Here is a 21184-nt window from a genome sequence, read left to right as displayed (position 1 = left end):
TCTCTTCCTTTTCCTTGACTCCTACTCCTACTACTTGGAAGGGGGGAATCCTACTCCCGGTGGGAGTAGGACTCCTCTAGGGTGCGCCATAGGGGCCGGCCCTCTCCCCCCCTCCACTCCTTTATATACGTGGCCAGGGGGCACCCCATAGACACAATAATTGATCTCTTGATCTCTTAACCGTGAGTGGTGCCCCCTCCATGATATTCCACCTCGATCATATCGTAGCGGTGCTTAGGCGAAGCCCTGCGTCGGTAGCATCATCATCACCATCAACACGCCGTCGTGCTGACGGAACTCTCCCTCGAAGCTCTGCTGGATCGGAGTTCGTGGGACGTCATCGAGCTGAACATGTGCTGAACTCGGAGGTGCCGTGCGTTCGGTACTTGGATCGGTCGGATCGTGAAGATGTACGACCACATCAACCGCGTTGTGCTAACGCTTCCGCTTTCGGTCTACGAGGGTACGTGGACACACTCTCCCCTCTCGATGCTATGCATCACCATGATCTTGCGTGTGCGTATGATTTTTTTTGAAATTACTACATTCCCCAACAGAGTTGTCATTTGATTAACGAGATCCCATCATTAGAGAATGATGTGATTGACTTGACCCATTCCGTTAGCCTAGCACTTGATCTTTTAGTTTATTTGCTATTGCTTTCTTCATGACTTATACATGTTCCTATGACAATGAGATTATGCAACTCCCGAATACCGGAGGAACACTTAGTGTGCTACTAAACGTCACAACGTAACTGGGTGACTATAAAGGTGCTCTACAGGTGTCTCCGATGGTGTTTGTTGAGTTGGCATAGATCGAGATTAGGATTTGTCACTCCGATTGTCGGAGAGGTATCTCTGGGCCCTCTCGGTAATGCACATCACAATAAGTCTTGCAAGCAGTGTGACTAATGAGTTAGTTGCGGGATGATGCATTACGGAACGAGTAAAGAGACTTGCCGGCAACGATATTGACTAGGTATTGAGATACCGACGATCGAATCTCGGGCAAGTAACATACCGATGACAAAGGGAACAACGTATGTTGTTATGTGGTTTGACCGATAAAGATCTTCGTAGAATATGTGGGAGCCAATATGAACATCCAGGTTGCGCTATTGGTTATTGACTGGAGACGTGTCTCGGTCATGTCTACATAGTTCTCGAACCCGTAGGGTCCCCACGCTTAACGTTCGGTGATGATCGGTATTATGAGTTTATGTGTTTTGATGTACCGAAGGTAGTTCGGAGTCCCGGATATTGATCACGGACATGATGAGGAGTCTTTAAATGGTCGAGACATAAAGATTGATATATTGGACGGCTATATTCGGACACCGGAAGTGTTCCGGGTGATTTCGGAGGAAACCGGAGTGCCGGAGGGTTACCGGAACCCCCCCGGGGAACTAGTGGGCCTAGATGGGCCTTAGTGGAGAGAGAGAGGGGCTGCCAGGGCAGGCCACGGATCATATCATCGTAGTGCTTAGGCGAAGCCCTGCGCCGGTAACTTCATCACCGTCATCATGCCGTCGTGCTGACGAAGCTCTCCCTCGACACTCAGCTAGATCGAGAGTTCGTGGGACGTCACCGAGCTGAACGTGTGCAGATCGCGGAGGTGCCGTACTTTCGGTACTAGGATCGGTCGGATCGTGAAGAGGTACGACTACATCAACCGCGTTGTCATAACGCTTCCGCTTTCGGTCTACGAGGGTACGTGGACTACACTCTCCTCTCTTGTTGGTATGCATCACCTAGATGGATCTTGCGTGTGCGTAGGAAATATTTTGAAATTACTGCGTTCCCCTACATATCCGCCCCAGATTTGGGCTGGATGCGAGGGGTGCTACCTCTTGAGCACTGCGTTGGTTTTTCCCTTGAAGAGGAAAGGGTGATGCAGCAAAGTAGCGTAAGTATTTCCCTCAGTTTTTGAGAACCAAGGTATCAATCCAGTAGGAGGCCACACGCAAGTCCCTCGTACCTACACAAACAAATAAGAACCTTGCAACCAACGCGATAAAGGGGTTGTCAATCCCTTCACGGCCACTTGCAAAAGTGAGATCTGATAGAGATGCTAAGATAATATTTTTGGTATTTTTATGATAAAGATTAAAAGTAAAGAAAGAAAAATAAACGGCGACAGAAATAGCTTGTTGACGGGAAATTAATATGATGGAAGATAGACCCGGGGGCCATAGGTTTCACTAGTGGCTTCTCTCAAGATATTATAAGTATTACGGTGGGTGAACAAATTACTCTCGAGCAGTTGATAGAAAGTGCATAATTATGAGAATATCTAGGCATAATCATGTATAGAGGCATCATGTCTGCGACAAGTAGACCGACTCCTGCCTGCATCTACTGCTATTACTCCACACATCGACCGCTATCCAGCATGCATCTAGAGTATTAAGTTCATAAGAACAGAGTAACGCATTAGGTAAGATGACATGATGTAGAGGGATAAACTCATGCAATATGATATAAACCCCATCTTTTTATCCTCGATGGCAACAATACAATACATGTCGTTTCCCCTACTGTTACTGGGATCGAGCACCGCATGATTGGATCCAAAGTTAAGCACTTCTCCCATTGCAAGAAAGATCAATCTAGTAGGCCAAACCAAACTGATAATTCGAAGAGACTTGCAAAGATAACCAATCATACATAAAAGAATTCAGAGAAGATTCAAATATTGGTCATAGATAATCTTGATCATAAACCCACAATTCATCGGATCTCGACAAACACACCGCAAAAAGAGTTACATCGAATAGATCTCCAAGACGATCGATGAGAACTTTGTATTGAGATCCAAAGAGAGAGAAGAAGCCATCTAGCTAATAACTATGGACCAGAAGGTCTGTGGTAAACTACTCACACATCATCGGAGAGGCTATCGTGTTGATGTAGAAGCCCTCCATGATCGATGCCCCCTCTGACAGAGCGTCAGAAAAGGCCCCAAGATGGGATCTCACGGGTACAGAAGGTTGCGGCGGTGGAATTAGGTTTTCGTGGTGCTCCCCGATGGTTTGGGGGTACGTAGGTATATAGAGGAGGAAGAAGTAGGTCGGTGGAGCCACGAGGGGCCCATGAGGGTGGAGGGCGCGCCCAGGGGGGTAGGCGTGCCCCCTGCCTTGTGGCCTCCTCGGTGATTTCTTGACGTCCACTCCAAGTCCTCTGGATCACGTTTGTTCCAAAAATAACTCTCCCGAAGGTTTCATTCCTTTTGGACTCCGTTTGATATTCCTTTTCTGCGAAACACTGAAGTAGGCAAAAAAACAACAATTTGCACTCGGCCTTGGGTTAATAGGTTAGTCCCAAAAATAATATAAAAGTGTATAAATAAGCCCATTAAACATCCAAAACAGAATATATAATAGCATGGAACAATAAAAAATTATAGATACGTTGGAGACGTATCAAGCATCCCCAAGCTTAATTCCTGCTCGTCCTCGAGTAGGTAAATGATAAAAACAGAATTTTTGATGTGGAATGCTACCTAGCATATTTCTCAATGTAATTTTCTTTATTGTGGCATGAATGTTCAGATCCGAAAGATTCAAGATAAAAGTTTAATATTGACATAAAAATAATAATACTTTAAGCATGCTAACCAAGCAATTATGTCTTATCAAAATAACATAGCCAAAGAAAGCTTATCCCTACAAAATCATATAGTTTGGCTATGCTTCATTTTCGTCACACAAAATGCTCTCATCATGCACAACCCCGATGACAAGCCAAGCAATTGTTTCATACTTAGCCTTTTCAAACTCTTTCAACTTTTACGCAATATATGAGCGCGAGCCATGGACATAGCACTATGGGTGGAATAGAATATAATGATTGAGGTTGTGTGATAAGACAAAAAAGGAGAAAGTCTCACATTGACGCGGCTAATCAACGGGCTATGGAGATGCCCATCAATTGATGTCAATGCAAGGAGTAGGGATTGCCATGCAACGGATGCACTAGAGCTATAAATATATGAAATCTCAACAAAATAAACTAAGTGGGTGTGCATCCAACTTGCTTGCTCACGAAGACCTAGGGCATTTGAGGAAGCCCATTGTTGGAATATACAAGCCAAGTTCTATAATGTAAAATTCCCACTAGTATATGAAAGTGACAAAATAGGGGACTCTCTATCATGAAGATCATGGTGCTATTTTGAAGCACAAGTGTGGTAAAAGGATAGTAACATTGTCCCTTCTCTCTTTTTCTCTCATTTTTTTCTCTTTTTTTTATTTGGGCCTTCTTCTCTTTTTTTTCTTTTTGGCCTCTTTTTTTTCATCCGGAGTCTCATCCCGACTTGTGGGGGAATCATAGCCTCCATCATCCTTTCCTCACTTGGGACAATGCTCTGATAATGATGATCATCACACTTTTATTTAATTACAACTCAAAGATTACAACTCAATACTTAGAACAAAATATGACTCTATGTGAATGCCTCCGGCGGTGTACCGGGATATGCAATGAATCAAGAGTGACATGTATGAAAGAGTTATTAAGGTGGCTTTGCCAAAAATACGATGTCAACTACATGATCATGCAAAGCAATATGACAATGATGATGCGTGTCATAATAAACGGAACGATGGAAAGTTGCATGGCAACATATCTCGGAATGGCTATGGAAATGCCATAATAGGTAGGTATGGTGGCTGTTTTCAGGAAGATATCAGGAGGTTTAATTTGAAATGCGAGCATAGGGCATGCTTACCTCAATCGACAGATTGCATGCAAAATAGAGGTTGTATAGTAGCTCTCTGATGTATTTGTGCATATCCCGATTGCTATTTTTTTTACATAAGATAGATCTATCTTATTTGATTGTTCAAATCTTACTACCCAATCTTAGTCTTACTGCATGTCGTGGACATATTAGTTCGGCGCTCAAGGAAGCTGGGAAGTAGCTTTAAATGTGATATGTTTTTCTTGTTGTGTTATCCCAGAAGTATCTGATATATTCGTAGCCATGCTCCATTCCATTGTAGTTGTATGTTCGAATGTCTAAACTTGCACTCCCTTTTGTCTTAATGGTATTTCATGAGCAATCAAAATTGTTCCAAGAAAATTTATGTAAAACACACATGATTAGAAAACCATTTGTATCACAATACAAATGTGTAGTTGTGCTATGAAACTATCACTAAGGAAAATAACTTGAATAGAATAAAAGTTGATAAAGGGCAAGCATACTTGCTGTCTGAAAGTGTAAAAAGTGAGTTGCTAATCTTCCAACACATAATTCTTTATGGACAACAATATGATGGAAAAAGTATTCCTTATCACAAGTGAATGATCCAAACTATTTTGAAACTGATTATTTATTTGAGAAAACAAAGCAACTTTATCGCCTACCTTAAATGAGCTTATATTATTCAGATTAGTAATCCAAAGGATAATCCAGCTATGGCTGTAAACTATAGCAAGAATAATTGTTATCAAATTTAGAATTTTTAGGACACATAATTAAGTAAACCAAAATACATCCATATTTGGACAAGGAAATCATAGTAGCTCGAAAAACTTGCATAGTCCCTTTAATTATTGCAGCAAATAGCCATCGATGCAGCATGCTCCTTGTAAATTTCAAGAAGGGGCATATAGAATAATATGAACCTCCTCTTTCCAAACAACAAATAAATAGAAGGATAAAAAGAAAGAAGCACTTGTCATGCACCAGCTCAAGAGTACCAGACCACAAATATAATGGAAGCTGTCGTGGAATTGTCACAGCAGTTGTCCTAGTGAAAGGACTTAGTTGCAGAGCCATGGCGACGAGGTTAGCTTAAAGGGGTTAAACGGGACAAAGGACACGAGGAGTTTATACTGGTTCGGCCCCTTGTGGTGAAGGTAAAGGCCTAATCCAGTTTGAGCTGGTATTGCTAGGGTTTCGATTACCAGGGAGCGAAAACGCTTTGCCTGGCTCTCGATCTGTTGTTTCTTGCCCTAAGCCGCTGCCGGGTCGTCCCTTATATACATGGGTTGACGCCCTGCGGCCTACAGAGTCCCGGCTGGCTTATACAAACGTGTCCGGATCGGTGACTTATCTTACATGCCGTACAATACAAGTTTACATATACATGGTGGTTTACACTTACGGGCCTTGAGCCGCCTTTGGGTTTGGGCCCTTTAACATGCCTGTCTTATGAACCGCCATCTTCAATATGCCCTTGGGCTTCATTTAGATGAACCGACATTGGGATGACCCGGCCCCACCTGGGCGGGTCATATCCAATAGTCATATCCCCAACATTAGGTCCCAGGTTGATTTGACCTTGTTCACGTCAATCTTCAACACTTAGAAAAAATCCCTCTTCATCTTCCTGTGTTATCTGTAACCCGCCATGACGTCATCTCCTAAAATTGCGGCAACCCGCCATGACGTCACCTGTTATTAATGTTATATATGGCCCAAATCTTAACAAATCTTTTCCTTTAATGAATCTCCAAAAATCGAGGCGCCCGCGCCGTCACATATCCATTTCCTTGTCTCCTCGATTCTTGCGCATGCCACTTATCCTTCCAGGCTTATAAATAGGGCCACGAGGCCTCTTTTCACTCTCCCCCTTTTCCTTCTCGCCTTCTTCTTCCTCCTCGCAATGCCCCAACGCGCCCGAGCTCCGCCGTCGTCGACCTTCATCCACTGCCTCAACCCCGGCCGCTGCATCACCCTGAACGAACCAGAACGTCGCGGTGCTCCTCTACTGTCAACCAGCGTCGGTAAGTTTTCCCATTTCCTCTTCATAAATCTGTGTTAGGGTTTCTCTGTTCGTCGGTGTTCATAACCGTTCTTCCCTTTCTTTCTTAGATTGCGTCCTTTTGATCCGGAGATGATACAAGCCTTGCGCGGTAGCAGTTTTAGCACTTGTTTTGTAATATCAGAATATATCCTCGTAGCAATAGATCTCATCTAGGCATCCCCACTTCTCTGCTGCCGCCACCTTAGGTTTAGATTTTATTACATTTTTCTGAACAGCTGCAGATCCAATCTTACAACTTTAATCTGTGAAACCTGTTTGTCCCAATACTTAGTAAATTTTTTGCTCTTGTCAGATCTTGAATATCAGTACTTGTCATGGCGGCATACATCACCGCTTATAATTACTCATATATCATTAGTCCTCATTTAAGTTGCCATTCGGAATAGATACTGTAACTGTTAACCTATGATTTCACAATTTGATTTGAACCAGCAAAATTTTCCTTTCCTTTAGGTCTTCTCTTTTCACAATGCCGCCAAAGGCAGTCTATACATGCAATTGGGTTCCCTCCATTGTCACTGAAGGCTCACTCAAAGACTTTGTCAAAATCGGATACTTGCCCGCAAAGAGTGTTATGCATCATCGTGCCCCTGAACCGGGCAAAGAAAGACCTCAGCCAAAGGATGGCGAAGTCATTGTATTCACTGATCACATGAACCGGGGCTTCTCACCGCCCGGCTCTAAATTTTTCCGAGATGTCCTGCACTTTTTTCAACTCCATCCTCAAGACATCGGACCCAATTCTGTGTCGAACATCTGCAACTTTCAAGTCTTCTGTGAAGTATACCTTCAAGAGGAGCCCAGTGTCAAACTCTTTAGGGAATTTTTTTATTTGAACTGGCAAAATGAGTTCATGAACGGGCCCAGCTTGGAACTTGGCGGAATCTCAATTCAACGCAGAAGAGATGCCATCTTCCCTTATGCGTACCTGCCGAATCACCCCAAGGATTGGAACCATACGTGGTTTTACTGCAAAGATACCTCTCCGGCTGACGAAAATCCATTGCCGGGTTATCGCGCCCAACATCTTGATACAAAGCATCATCTTCCTGAAAAGCATACCACTCCTGAGCGTAAAAAACTTGCTCCCACCATTGCGAAGGTCAAAGCTCTGCTGGGAAACGGTTTAACTGGTATTGACTTGGTTTGGTGCTGGGTTGCCTGGTGGATCATACCTTTGAGCCGCCGACCCGGCTTAATGTGCACTTATACAGGCGGTACCAAGGATCCATTACGCCACAGCCCCTTGCGTTTGACTGATGATGTAATTACCGATATGGTTAAAACTCTTTTGAATGAAGATTCCGACTGCAGCAAAGTGGGTCTGAACCCTTTCTGCAAAATTAACCCGCCGCCAGATGTGAGTCTTTAACTCATCTCACTTTTATCTCATTATTCAAACATTGTATTAACTCAACTCTGCTAACTTCCACAGGCTAAATCTGATTTCTGGAAGGTAAAATATGACCATGAAGCCGCCAAGAAGGCCAGGGCTGCCAAGAAAGCCGCCAAGAAAACCACCAAGAAGCATAAGAAGAAACCAACTACCTCTGACATGTTTGATCTAGATGACACCTCTGAGTCGGAGGTAGCCCTTGACTCTCTTGGCTCCTTTTTCAATTATCTTATTGACATTGATTACTCTCAGGATGACACAGGGGCCAGCCAAGCAGTTGAAGAAGAGGTAACTATTATTTCCTCCGACTCAGAGCCTTTGCGAAGACAGAAATTTCGACGAGTAACCCGGAAAGTAAGGTTTTCACACCCCTTAGCTCATTTGGATCCTCACTTTCTTTTTAAGCAACAGCAGCACGAGAGCTGGCGCCAGACTCGGAACAACGGAGGTGAAGAATTGTCCTCTGGCTTACCGAATACTCCGGTTCCACGGAAACGCCAAAACGAGGTTCTTCCAAACTTAACTCCTTTTTAGCCACCGGCGGGTCTCTTTCGCCAGCCACTCAATTCCTCTGATTCAAACTACCAGGAGGTTTCTCGTTCTTCCTCTGGCGATTCATCACAGACCCAACTGCCGGCTTTCAAGACAGCCCCTGGGTAACAATAATCAGCTTTATTCTGAACCTCTTTTATACTTTTATAAATATACTGACTTGTCACAACCCGTGAAGTGGACAAGCAAAACCTAGCAAGAAAGCCAAGGTGACCAAGCCAACTGAGGCTCCTAAAGTTGTTGAAACGGAGCAGCAAGTCTCTGCACCTGAAGCTTCTGAAAAACAGCCAGAAGAACCTGCCTCTGATGCTCCACCTGAAATTCCTGATCTCTCCATCGATCATACCAACACCGACTCTTTGATCACTGAACCATCAAGCTCGCTTAAGACGTCCGAGACTCAATGTGATGACGTTCTGATTACTGGCACCGGTTTTAGAGAACCGGCAAATCCAACTATCTTGGCCAAACACTCTGCCAAACAAGAGGTTATTGAGAGGCGGAAGGTGAGGTTTGATGTCTTCCACTATGCCCAATTGAGCAGCTGTGAAATTCTGTCTGGCTACCTCAACCAAGTACACTCCAGCCGCGATCTTGAAATCGATATGGTGAAGCAGATGCATCAAAAATATGAGGTATGACTTCCGGCTTTAAATAAATTATGTACATCCTGCCAGCCCCCAAGTCTACTGGTTATGATAAGATTGAATAGGCTGTAGACTTTTTATAATCCATAAGCATCTGTAGTAGACTCCTTCCAAGGCCGATTGTCATAGCTAGATTTAAACTGGATGTTTAAACAATTTAGCATTGCATCCGTAGTCCCCAAGGGCCGGTTTAATCAGCATGAATGAGCCGCTCCTATTTACTATTGTTTATAAAAGAAAGCATATCGGTGTAGCCCGCATGAGCCGGCAGTGATTGTTTACAGCACAACCGGGTCATTATAAAGTAGTAATGAAACCAAGCAATAGACATTAGCCCCCAAGTGCCAAGTACTGTTGCTTGCAAAGTGCTTGGGACTTATTCACATGAGCCGTTTGTATGAAGAAATTTTCGGCAGGCATTAGCCCCCGAGTGCCAAGTGTTGTTGCTTGCAAAAGGCTTGGGACTTATACTTCTGTAACCCGGATATGAATATTTTCGAATTTCTCGTGCTTGTACAGGCTGCCACTGCTGACTTGCAATCACAATTGTCTGATGCAAAGAGCCGGCTGGAAAACCAAGAATCTGAAACCCGAAAGGCCAATTCAAAATTCGAATTTAGCGTGGCTGAGACGGAGAAGCTGAAGACCAGTTTTGAGGCAGAGAGAAACACTTGGGCTTGAGAGAAGACTACTTTTATGCAATGAGCTGAAAAGGCGGAGGTGGCTCTTCAAGAGGTGACCACTGAACTCACCTGTTTAAAACACCGTGTGTCCCAGATGGTTTATGCTATCTTTGGTGAGTCTCCTTCGTAAGCATCAAAAGTGAATCTTTGCCTGAATAGTATAAACCGCCTCTAACCAATCTGTGATTTACTTAGGTCCCAGGAGCAGCAACCTGAACCAAGACATACTTGTGAAGCTCAAGGCTCTCTACACACTTGTCGAACAGCTGTACACCGAAGCTCAACGTGCACTGGCCGCAATTTCTCCAACGAATCAAGTGCCTACTCTTTTGATAGATGTCTTGAAAAAACTTTCTGTGCTGCCTGCCAGATTTGATGAAATGAAGCGGTCGTCTGCAAGAGCCGGCGCCGTGACGGCTTTGAGCTAGGCCAAGGCATGGGTACCAGAGCTTGACCCGTTTGAGGTAGCCACTGGATACCCTAGCTTGAAAGAAGATGGCACTCCGTTTGACCAGAAAGACTTCTCGGCTCGCGTGAAAGAAATACGTCCAATGGCGACTCTGATTGCCAATGACTCGGACCTTACAAAGTACCATCCAGCTTATGACAAGGAGAATCAGAAGATGCCGACCCCGGCTTATAAAGTGATGGATTTAATCCCCCCAATTCGTAAGCACACTTTTGCCCCTGAAGTTGAGCCGTCTGATCTTATAGATGATGAGGCTGAATTTCAAGCTTTATCTGGCATCGATTGGTCATCACCAAATTTCAGACGGCGGAGGAGGACGAAGAACCGGAAAGGGATGACCCAGAGGCCTCCAATCAGCAAGGCCAAGAAGAATGAATCGCCAGGCGGGTTATATAGTGGTCCCTCTGAAAACACTTGATCTTATTTGGCTCGTGGAGTCATGTAATAGGGTAGTAAAAACTTGAATCTGCCATGCCATCGTGCACGCTTCTGTTTGGCGCAATACTGCTGATCTGCAAATTTGAGAAACTATCATTTGATGCTTATGACAGCGTTGATTGATGTCGATCTGATTGACTATTACCCTGCGCACAATGAAATTTCAAGTGCCCTGGCGGCTGACCGCTGGGCGGGTCATGATACCCAATTGAGGCCACTAGGGACGAATAGTCCATAACCAGGGCCGGTCTGACCATAATAAAATGTTGTACCGGTAGTATACGCCTTAAACTGCTGGCTTAACAGCTTGATATAATTAGAGTTTGTAGAGCTATAACTCCGAACATAAGAGTATGATACTCTGGCAACTTAGAGTCTGCCATCCTGGCGGGTTGTAGAGACCCAAAAGATGCTTCAAATATGAGCCATAAATAGGACAGCTAGGCCCGATTTATAAAAACCAGATGACAAAGAGGAGATCAAAAAATAAGAAATCAAAAAATTCGAGGCTTTTGTAGGACGCCAAGCCAAAATGTCTTCTTCGATGAAACTAGCCGGAGCCACAGGATGGTACGTGCTTTCCGTGAGCCGGCACTCACAGTACCCAATCGACATTTGAACCCAGATAAAGTCAGGTTTTGTATAAAGATAGACTTATCAGGAGTACGCGGGGTCAGAGTAGCAGCATGCATCACGGGCTGATTTATCCAAGTTTCAAAGAAGGCGGCTTATGAAGCTTGGATCTATCCTGACTATCTGTAAGCCGTGCTCTCACATGACAAACCGACATTTTAACCTTAACAAGCTCAGGATCTTTGGTCGAATACGCCATAAAGATTGATTGTTAAGAGTTCGACGGGTCAATCGGGATTACCCGATGGAGTTGAAGCAGCTGGTATACAGGTAGGATGACCCGAAAAGGTTATGTTCTCTTTGGTCGAATACGCCTATGTTTGAACAAGATAACCTGGTCAAGAGGGTAGTCACGCTATGTTCTCTTTGGTCGAATACGCCTATGTTTGAACAAGAATCCCCCAAGTGGCATACTTACGAATCGTGCTCGTCGGGGACCTATGATTGAGCTGTGCTGTGCATCCAACTCTCTTTGGTCCCTGCAGTTTGGGTGTCAAGCCTCTTTAAATGAATATGTGAGATGATGATAAAGACTCAGCTTTGAAGAAGTGAAACGATAGAGGCCCTGAATTATCAGGGATGCCGGCTTTATTATACTGTTTATAATATATACATCATCTGACTATGTACATCATGAGAGCCGGTGGCTCAAGTATAGTAGGGCCGAAGATGAGCAATATTCCATGGCCGACGGGTCTACTCCTCCGACTTGCGTGAGTCCTTGTGGTCTCGAACGTCGATAAGATAGTATGACCCATTATGCAGATTCTTGCTGACCACAAAAGGTCCTTCCCAAGGCGGTGATAGCTTATGCATATCTGTCTGATCCTAGATGAGCCGGAGCACTAAGTCACCTTCTTGAAAGGTTCTGGTTTTGATCCGGCGGCTGTGATAACGACGTAGGTCCTGCTAATAAATTGCCGAACGAGCCGCCGCGAGATCACGCTCCTCATCCAACAGGTTAAGTGCATCTTGACGTGCCTTTTCATTATCCGCTTCAACATAAGCCGCCACCCGGGGTGAATCGTGACGGATGTCACTAGGGAGAACCGCCTCTGCCCCATAAACCATGAAGAAAGGTGTGTAACCCGTAGATCTGTTGGGGGTTGTATTGATACTCCATAACACTGAGGGTAACTCCTCCACCCAACAACCCGGCGTTCTTTGCAAAGAAATAATAAGCCAGGGCTTGATACCTTGCAGAATCTCTTGATTAGCTCGTTCCACTTGACCATTGGACCGAGGGTGAGCCACAGAAGAGACGTCAAGTCGAATATGCTCCCGTTGACAAAATTCTCACATAGCGCCTTTAGAGAGGTTAGTACCATTATCTGTTATAATGCTGTGTGGAAAGGAAAAACGGAAGATCACCTTTTTAATGAATTGAACCGCCGTTGCTGCATCACACTTACTAACCGGCTCTGCTTCAACCCACTTAGTAAACTTGTCAACTGCCACCAAAAGGTGGGTCTTCTTATCCTTTGACCTCTTGAAAGGCCCCACCATATCAAGCCCCCAAGTCGCAAACAGCCAAGTAATTGGAATCATCCTCAACTCTTGAGCCGGAACATGAGCTCGCCGTGAAAACTTCTGACAACCGTCACATTTTCTGACCAGATCCTCAGTGTCAGCATGAGCCGTCAACCAATAAAAACCGTGCCGAAAAGCCTTGGCTACGAGAGAGTTAGAGCCTGCATGATGACCACAGTCTCCTTCATGAATCTCTGACAGAATCTCGCAACCTTCTTTAGGAGAAACGCAACATTGAAAAGCCCGTGTGACACTGCGATGGTGCAACTCACCATTAGCAATCGTTATTGACTTAGACCGCCGGGTTATCTGCCTGGCCAGAGCCTCATCCTCAGGTAATTCGCCCCGGGTCATATAAGCCAAATACGACACTGTCCAATCTGGAGTAGCATGAAGAGCCGCCACCAATTGTGCCTCTGGGTCAGGAACAGCAAGATCCTCCTCCATTGGTAAATTGACAGAAGGGTTGAGCAGAACATCCAGGAACGTGTTGGGTGGCACCGGCTTACGCTGAGAGCCCAACCGGCTTAAAGTGTCAGCCGCCATGGCATCAACTTCTCGATGACCCACAATGACATCAACTTCTCGATGATAAGCCACCATGAGCGGATCCTTAGAATCCCAAGTACCAGAAACTTGCTGAGCTACCAGATCTGAATCGCCAAAGCACCTCACCCGGCTTAAATTCATCTCTTTAGCCATCCGAAGACTATGGAGCAAGGCCTCATACTCAGCTGCATTGTTAGTACAAGGGAACATTAGCCGGAGAACATTAGAAAATTTATCACCTCGTGGGGAAGTCAAGACAACTCCAGCCCCCGAGCCTTCCAACTGCCTGGACCCATCAAAATGAATAGTCCAACAAGTGTTATCCGGCTTTTCCTCAGGCGTCTGCAAATTTGTACAATCATTGATAAAATCCACGAGTGCTTGTGACTTGATGGCTGTACGAGGCACATACTTCAAACCATGGGGTCCAAGCTGAATTGCCCACATGGCGACTCGGCCTGTGGCTTCTCTATTTTGGATGGTATCCCCTAAAGGAGTAGAGCTGACCACAGTAATGGGATGACCCAAAAAATATTGCTTGAGCTTCCAACTTGCCATGAAGACCCCATACACAAGCTTCTGCCAATGCGGATACCTCTGTTTGGACTCAATAAGGACCTCGCTGATGTAGTAAACCGGCCGTTGAACCGGATACTCCTTGCCTGCCTGCCTCTTTCCTTTCCACCACAATAGCCACATTGACGGCTCGGCCATTAGCAGCCACATATAACAACAGAGGCTCCTTATCAATGGGAGCAGCAAGAACCGGCGGCTCAGCCAGCTACTTCTTAAGCGCCTGAAATGCCTCATTAGCAGCATCACTCCAGACGAAATTACCTGTCTTCTTCATCATCTGATACAGAGGGATAGCCTTTTCTCCCAACCAGCTTATAAACCGGTTTAAAGCTGCAATGCGACCCGCCAAATGCTGAACATCATTAACACACGCCGGCTTAGCCAAAGAAGTAATGGCTTTGATCTTCTCCGGGTTAGCTTCAATGCCTCTGTTAGAAACCAGAAAACCTAAGAGCTTGCCGGCTGGTACACCAAAAACACATTTGGCCGGGGTTAAGCATCATCTTGTAAACTCGGAGATTGTCAAACGTCTCCTTCAAATCATCAATCAGGGTCTCCTTCTTTCTGGATTTCACCACAATGTCATCTACATAAGCATGAACTTTACACTCGATCTGATTGTGAAGGCAATTCTGCACACACCGCTGGTAATCACATGGGCACTCTTGAGCCCAAAAGGCATAGACACATAGCAGAAGGCTCCAAAAGGAGTAATGAAAGTTGTCTTCTCCTGGTCCTTAACTGCCATCTTGATCTGATGATAACCAGAATAAGCATCCAAAAAACTCAAACGCTCACAACCCGCCGTAGCATCAATGATTTGATCAATACGAGGGAGAGCAAACGGATCAGCCGGACAAGCCTTGTTTAAGTCCGTGTAGTCCACACACATTCGCCAAGTGCCATTCTTCTTAAGCACCAACAACGGGTTAGCCAACCACTCAGGATGAAAAACTTCGACGATAAACCCAGCCGCTAAGAGCCGGGCCACTTCTTCACCAATGGCCTTCCGCCTCTCTTCGTTAAAACTACGAAGGAATTGCTTGACCGGCTTAAACTTCGGATCAATATTAAGAGTGTGCTCAGCGAGTTCCCTCGGTACACCCGGCATGTTTGAAGGTTTCCATGCAAAGATGTCCCGGTTCTCACAGATGAACTCGATGAGCGCGCTTTCCTATTTCGGATCCAGATTAGCACTGATGCTGAACTGTTTAGATGAGTCGCCAAGAACGAAGTCAACCATCTTAGTGTCATCTGCCGATTTAAATTTTAGCGAAGGACCATGCTCTGTCGTTGGCTTCTTCAAGGACGTCATGTCTGCTGGGTCAACATTATCCTTGTAAAATTTCATCTCCTCCACTGCACAAATAGGCTCAGCGTAAGCATCATCGCCTTCTTCACATTCCAAGCCCACCTTGTGACTCCCATGTATAGTGATGGTGCCCTTGTAACCCGGCATCTTAAGCTGCAAGTAAACATAACAAGGCCTCGCCATGAACTTAGCATAAGCCGGCCGCCCAAACAGAGCATGATAAGGGCTCTTGATCTTGACCACTTCGAAGGTTAGAATCTCAGACCAGGAGTCATGCTCATCTCCAAAGGCAACTTCCAAAGATATCTTACCCACTGGATAGGCTGACTTACCTAGCACCACACCATGGAAAACAGTGTTTGACGGCTTAAGATTTTTATCAGTCAGTCCCATGCGACGGAAGGTCTGATAATAAAGTATGTTAATGTTGCTGCCTCCATCCATGAGTACCTTAGTAAAATTATAGCCCCCAACCTGAGGCACCACCACCAGAGCCAGGTGACCCGGGTTATCAACCCGGGGCGGATGATCCTCACGACTCCACACAATAGGCTGTTCTGACCACCATAAATAACGTGGCACCGCCAGCCAACAGCATTCCCTGCCCTCTTGTGAAGCTTCTGATCCCGCTTACACAGGCTGGTGGTGAAGACGTGATATTTTCCACTATTTAATTGTTTCGGGTTGCTCTGATAACCAGACTATTCCTGCTCCTGATTTCCCTGATTATTCTGCTGGTTGTAACCACTTTGATTGCCTTGGCCGTGAAACCCTGAATTTGAGCCGCCGCCTCCATGACCCGGACCACGAGAGCCGGATCTTGAACCGCCGTTCGGGCCACGGTTGTGCTGGACAGACTCCCTGAAGTGTCTCATGATACTGCAATCTTTCCACATGTGGATAGCTGGCCTCTCCTCCGTTCCGTGCTTCGGGCATGGCTGATTCAATATTGCGTCAAGGTCAAATTTTGTCCCTTGAGTCGGCCTCCCTTTACGACGTTGGTTATAACTCCACGCACCGGTGTTAGCCACAAAATCATCAGCCTTGCGCTTACCGTTGCCGCCCTGATTGGCTGGATTGTTCTGCTGTCCCTTCATGCCGCTACTCTTCTTTCCCTTTCCCGATCTTTCATCCTCAGAGTCGGGGTCCTAGGTACCATCAGAGTCGGTGTACTTGACAAGAGCCACCATAAGCTTCCCCATATCATTGCAATGACGCTTAAGCCGCCCAAGCTTCTGCTTAAGTGGAACGAAACGGCAATTTTTCTCCAACATTAGAACCGCTGAGCCGACGTTAATGTTATCTGAAGAATGTATGATAGTCGAGACCCGGCGCACCCAGCTGGTCGTTGATTCACCCTCAGCTTGAACACAAGAAACCAAATCCACGATCGACATGGGCTGCTTGCACGTGTCTTTGAAATTCTGGATAAACCGGGCCTTCAGCTCTGCCCATGACCCGATGGAGTTAGCCGGCAGCCCCTTCAACCAAGTACGAGTCGTCCCTTCTAGCATCATGGTGAAATACTTAGCGCATGCAGCGCCACTAACATCCAGCATCTCCATAGCCATCTCATAACTCTCCACCCAAGCCTCAGGGGGCTGATCTGCTGTGTAATTAGGCACCTTATGAGGGCCCTTGAAGTCCTTGGGTAGACGCTCATTTCGCAGAGCCGCCGCTAAGAACGGCACACCCCAAGCCCTAGAGGTCACACCTGCCTCCACTGAAGCCCGATGTGCTCTGCCCTGGTCCACCAAACACTACTAGGGAAAACCTTATACACAGAAATTTAGCAGTAGCGCGTGTCCAAAACGGGCGCAAGTGCTAAATAGCCGTAGCGCTCGTGCAAAAACCGCGCTACAGATACAATAATAGCAGTAGCGCGTGTACACGAAAAAGCGCCACCACTAATATTCCCATTGCTAAAACGATAGGCTACGCATAGCAGTAGCGGCCTTGAGAGAAGCGCGCTACCGCTAGGACATAAGTAGCAGCGCGTTTCGCGCTGAGAGCGCTACTGCTAATGGAAATAAAATAAAATGAAAAACAAATGGAAAAGTAAATGAAAAAGAAAGAAATAGAAAAAGGAGAAAGGAAAAATAAAATGTAGAGCAAAATAAATGAAAAAGCGAAAAAAGGAGAAAGGCGTAGCAGTAATGTTTGTTCGTAAGAGGCGCTATAGCTAACATAGCTGCAGCGCGTTTCCTAGACCCCCGCTGTAGAAACAGAAAAGGAAATAAGAAATATGAAGGAAATTACATAGCTATAGCAGTAGCGCGTTTTCTGAAAATCGCTATAGCTAACTTAGCTATAGCGCGTTTCGCGAAAAGTGCTACCGCTAAGTTTGACTTAACCAAAAAACCGTTTCCCCCCAGCCACCACTTCTCCCCCAAATCCCTCGACCCACCCCACTGCCGTCCGCCCGATTCACCGTCGCCCCACTTCGCCGCCGTCTCCTGCCGACGTCGACGCCCCCGGAGCCACCAGAGCCGCGCGCCGTCGACGCCACCGGAGCCGCCCCCAACGCTACCGGAGCCGCGCGGCCTCATCAACGCCATCGGAGCCGCAGTCGACACCACCGGAGCCGCAGTGGACGCCACCAGATCCTGCCTCGCGACAACTGCCTCCCTCGCCGTCACCGGAGACGCCCCTGCCTCCCTCGCCACCACTGCCTCCCGCGCCACCACCGGAGCCATCCTCTGTAAGCCCCCACCCCTCCTCTCTCACTCACTCTCTCTCTCGCTAAATTAGTTAGGTTAATTTAGTTAGGAAAAGAATTTAGATAGGGTTTTGACAGAGACGCCCCTGCCTCCCTCGCCATAGAAAAAAATTGTATATGCTTAACTAGGGCTTTGACAGAGACGCCCCTGCCTCCCTCGCCACATCTGCCTCCATCTATATTTGGTTTTTGAATTGAGTTTCAGAGAGCATGAGATTTGTGTAGATTTTCTTGAAGTGTCAAACACTAGGAGATGCAAATTTGAAGTGGTCATGATATACGAAAAATTCTCAATTGTGTTTGCTCATTGATCATAATCGACATTGAAGTGGTTCGATTGTGCCCAAGTGGCCTTTTGTTGTTTCCAGGGAATGAAGCCGAGTGGCCCATGTTTTGCCAGAATGTTGATTAATTTTCGTTCCGGCAAAATTCAGGTTCTCGATTTGTCCACTTTTAGCAACGGTCATGCCGAAATTTTTCGTGAATTTCGGCACGACTTGTGCTACAAACTAGGACATATTGAGTGCCCGGGATTTGCCTCACCGGGAAGGAGTCAACGTTCCTGCAAAACAATAGGCCTTTTTTATGTCATTATTCATTTTATTAGGTCTAGAATTAATTGACTAGATTTAATCATAGGAAACATGGCTAGCAACAATGAAGGACTGGTTTCTGGTGATTGCGACGACGTCTACTGGGCGGCAGACAAATTTTTGAGCCTTGCCGACGAGACTGAGACCGGCGCTGAGACTGAGACCGGCACTGAGACTGAGACCGACATCGAGACCGGCGCTCAGACTGAGACCGGTGCCGAGACTAGCGGAGCCGGTGTAGAACCGAAAGCAAAGCGGCAACGGCTTCCTAACAAGCTCAAGACTACTAGACTGGTGGTCACGGAGGTGGACGACGGCAATTTTGAGCCAAAAGCGCCCCAGGAAGCGTGCGCGTGCTACATCAATCAAATAGGCTGCATCATATGGACAACCGCCACCATCAACGATTAGAAACTACAGAAGATAGATAATATGAGGACCTCCCTCCTAAAGAAGTTTCACCAGATATTCTTGTTCCCGGGCCGGAATGAAAATGATTATAAAGATCCAGATAAGGACCCGACAATGAAGAAGATAAACAAACACGCCATGACCAAGTTTAGCGACGCGTTGGCCGCCTGGAAAACAAGGGTGAAAGCAAGGATCATCGACAAGAAGGATCCCTACTCCGAGATTGTAAAGGATAATCCGACAATCACGGAAGAGCAGTTTCAAATATTCAAGGTGGCTTGCAAGGCCGAAGCCGCCAAAAAAAGGTCTAAGTACATGAAGGGGCTTCAACAGAGGAACATTGGGAGCCACCACCTCGGAAGCCGTGGTTACGGCGGGAAGAGGTCCAAATGGGCCAAGGAGGACGCGGAAGCCGCGAGTCTGGGCATCCCAGACCCCTTGGTGGAGTTCACCGTCCCGCAGGAGCGTGACGTCCTCAGGGCCCGGCACCGTTGGGACCCAGTGAAGAAGGTTTTTGAGACGAACGCGGTCACGACAGAGTTCATCAGACTTCTGGTAATTTTAGTTTTTGAGCAATTCGACTGCACGTTAGTCATATTTGTAAATGATCCTTGTGCCTTTTGTAGAGAGAGCAGCACAGGATTGCGGCCGAAAGTGACTCGCCGTCTGAGGCGTTGGCGAGGCCCAAGTGGGACACTCCATTCAACCGGGCGTTGAACATATTGAAACGACTCCCGGTGGATACTCGACCGTCGTATGGACGCGTGCACAGTGTCGGAGACGGCGCCACGTGGAAGAAGTACTGAAGTGAGACCAAGGAGGAGAGAAAGGAAAGACAGAGGTTAACCGAAGAAAACATCGACAAGAAGGTTGAGATTGCGGTTGAGAAGAAATCATCTCAGACAGTCGCAACAGCGGTAGCTGCCACAAAACAGATGGTTGTAGATATGTCCACTTCCTTGGTTCCGGCTGTTTTCAATTGGACCAGGCAAAATCCAGAATAAATGCAGCGGACTTTCCCCTTGCTGAATTCTTGGGGAGCAGCTCGACTAGCGTTGCACCAGCACCTGCAGCTGCACCTGCTCCCGCACTGGCTCCCGCACTGGCTCCTGCACCTGCTCCCGCACCGGACATGCTCGGCGGTGCATCGTCTTTGGTTGAGCTCGACGCCCTCACGGTATCTGTCACACCGGCCCCTTCAATAAATGTATAATCTCCCGTTTTCGTTGCCTTTCGGATGTCTCATGTCGCAAACTTTTCTTTGCAGGCCAACGAAACTCCGTGCACCATATTGTACACCATCGGCGACCAGAAGGTGGCCATGGGGAAGGCGACGATAATTAAGCCGAAGGAACCATTGTTCCACAGCCGGCCGATCCCCCCGAACGTCTTCAAGGTTTCCGTGGCTAGTGTCAAACCGGGCCACGAGAATTTGCCTCCTCTGGTACTAGGGGGGATGATGACGAGACCCCGCGGCGGCTTGGTGATTGTTGCAATGGGTGGGTCCTGTTGTGGCCAAAGAGTCTGCTTCGTCTGGAGGCGGCCGGGAGCACACCCACGAGCACGCAGCCTCAGCAAGGTATGAACATCAACACCCCACCTACCCAATTAGCGTCGGGTGTCGGGTTGGGTGAGAGCGGACGGGTTAAGGAAAAGGCTCCATTAGTCGCTGATGACGTCGCCATGGACGAGGATGAGGATGACGATGGCACTCAACGGTATGTCTATACTGGCGCCTACTCAGGGTTCGAGCGTCATGAGTCGGTGCCTGAATTGCCGCCTCCGGAGGCTCAACGTATTATAGACGACCTTCCGGCAAAGAAGCCTAGGAAGAGAGCGAGGAAAGGCAGGAAAGCTGATTCTATGATCCAGCCGCCTCAGCAGCCTCGGGGTTCAAG

The sequence above is a fragment of the Triticum aestivum genome, chromosome 5D (genome assembly GCF_018294505.1).
Source record: "Triticum aestivum cultivar Chinese Spring chromosome 5D, IWGSC CS RefSeq v2.1, whole genome shotgun sequence".
NCBI classification, from domain to species: Eukaryota; Viridiplantae; Streptophyta; class Magnoliopsida; order Poales; family Poaceae; genus Triticum; species Triticum aestivum.
The sequence above is the reverse complement of the archived record's forward strand: the minus strand, read 5'-3'. Positions refer to the sequence as shown.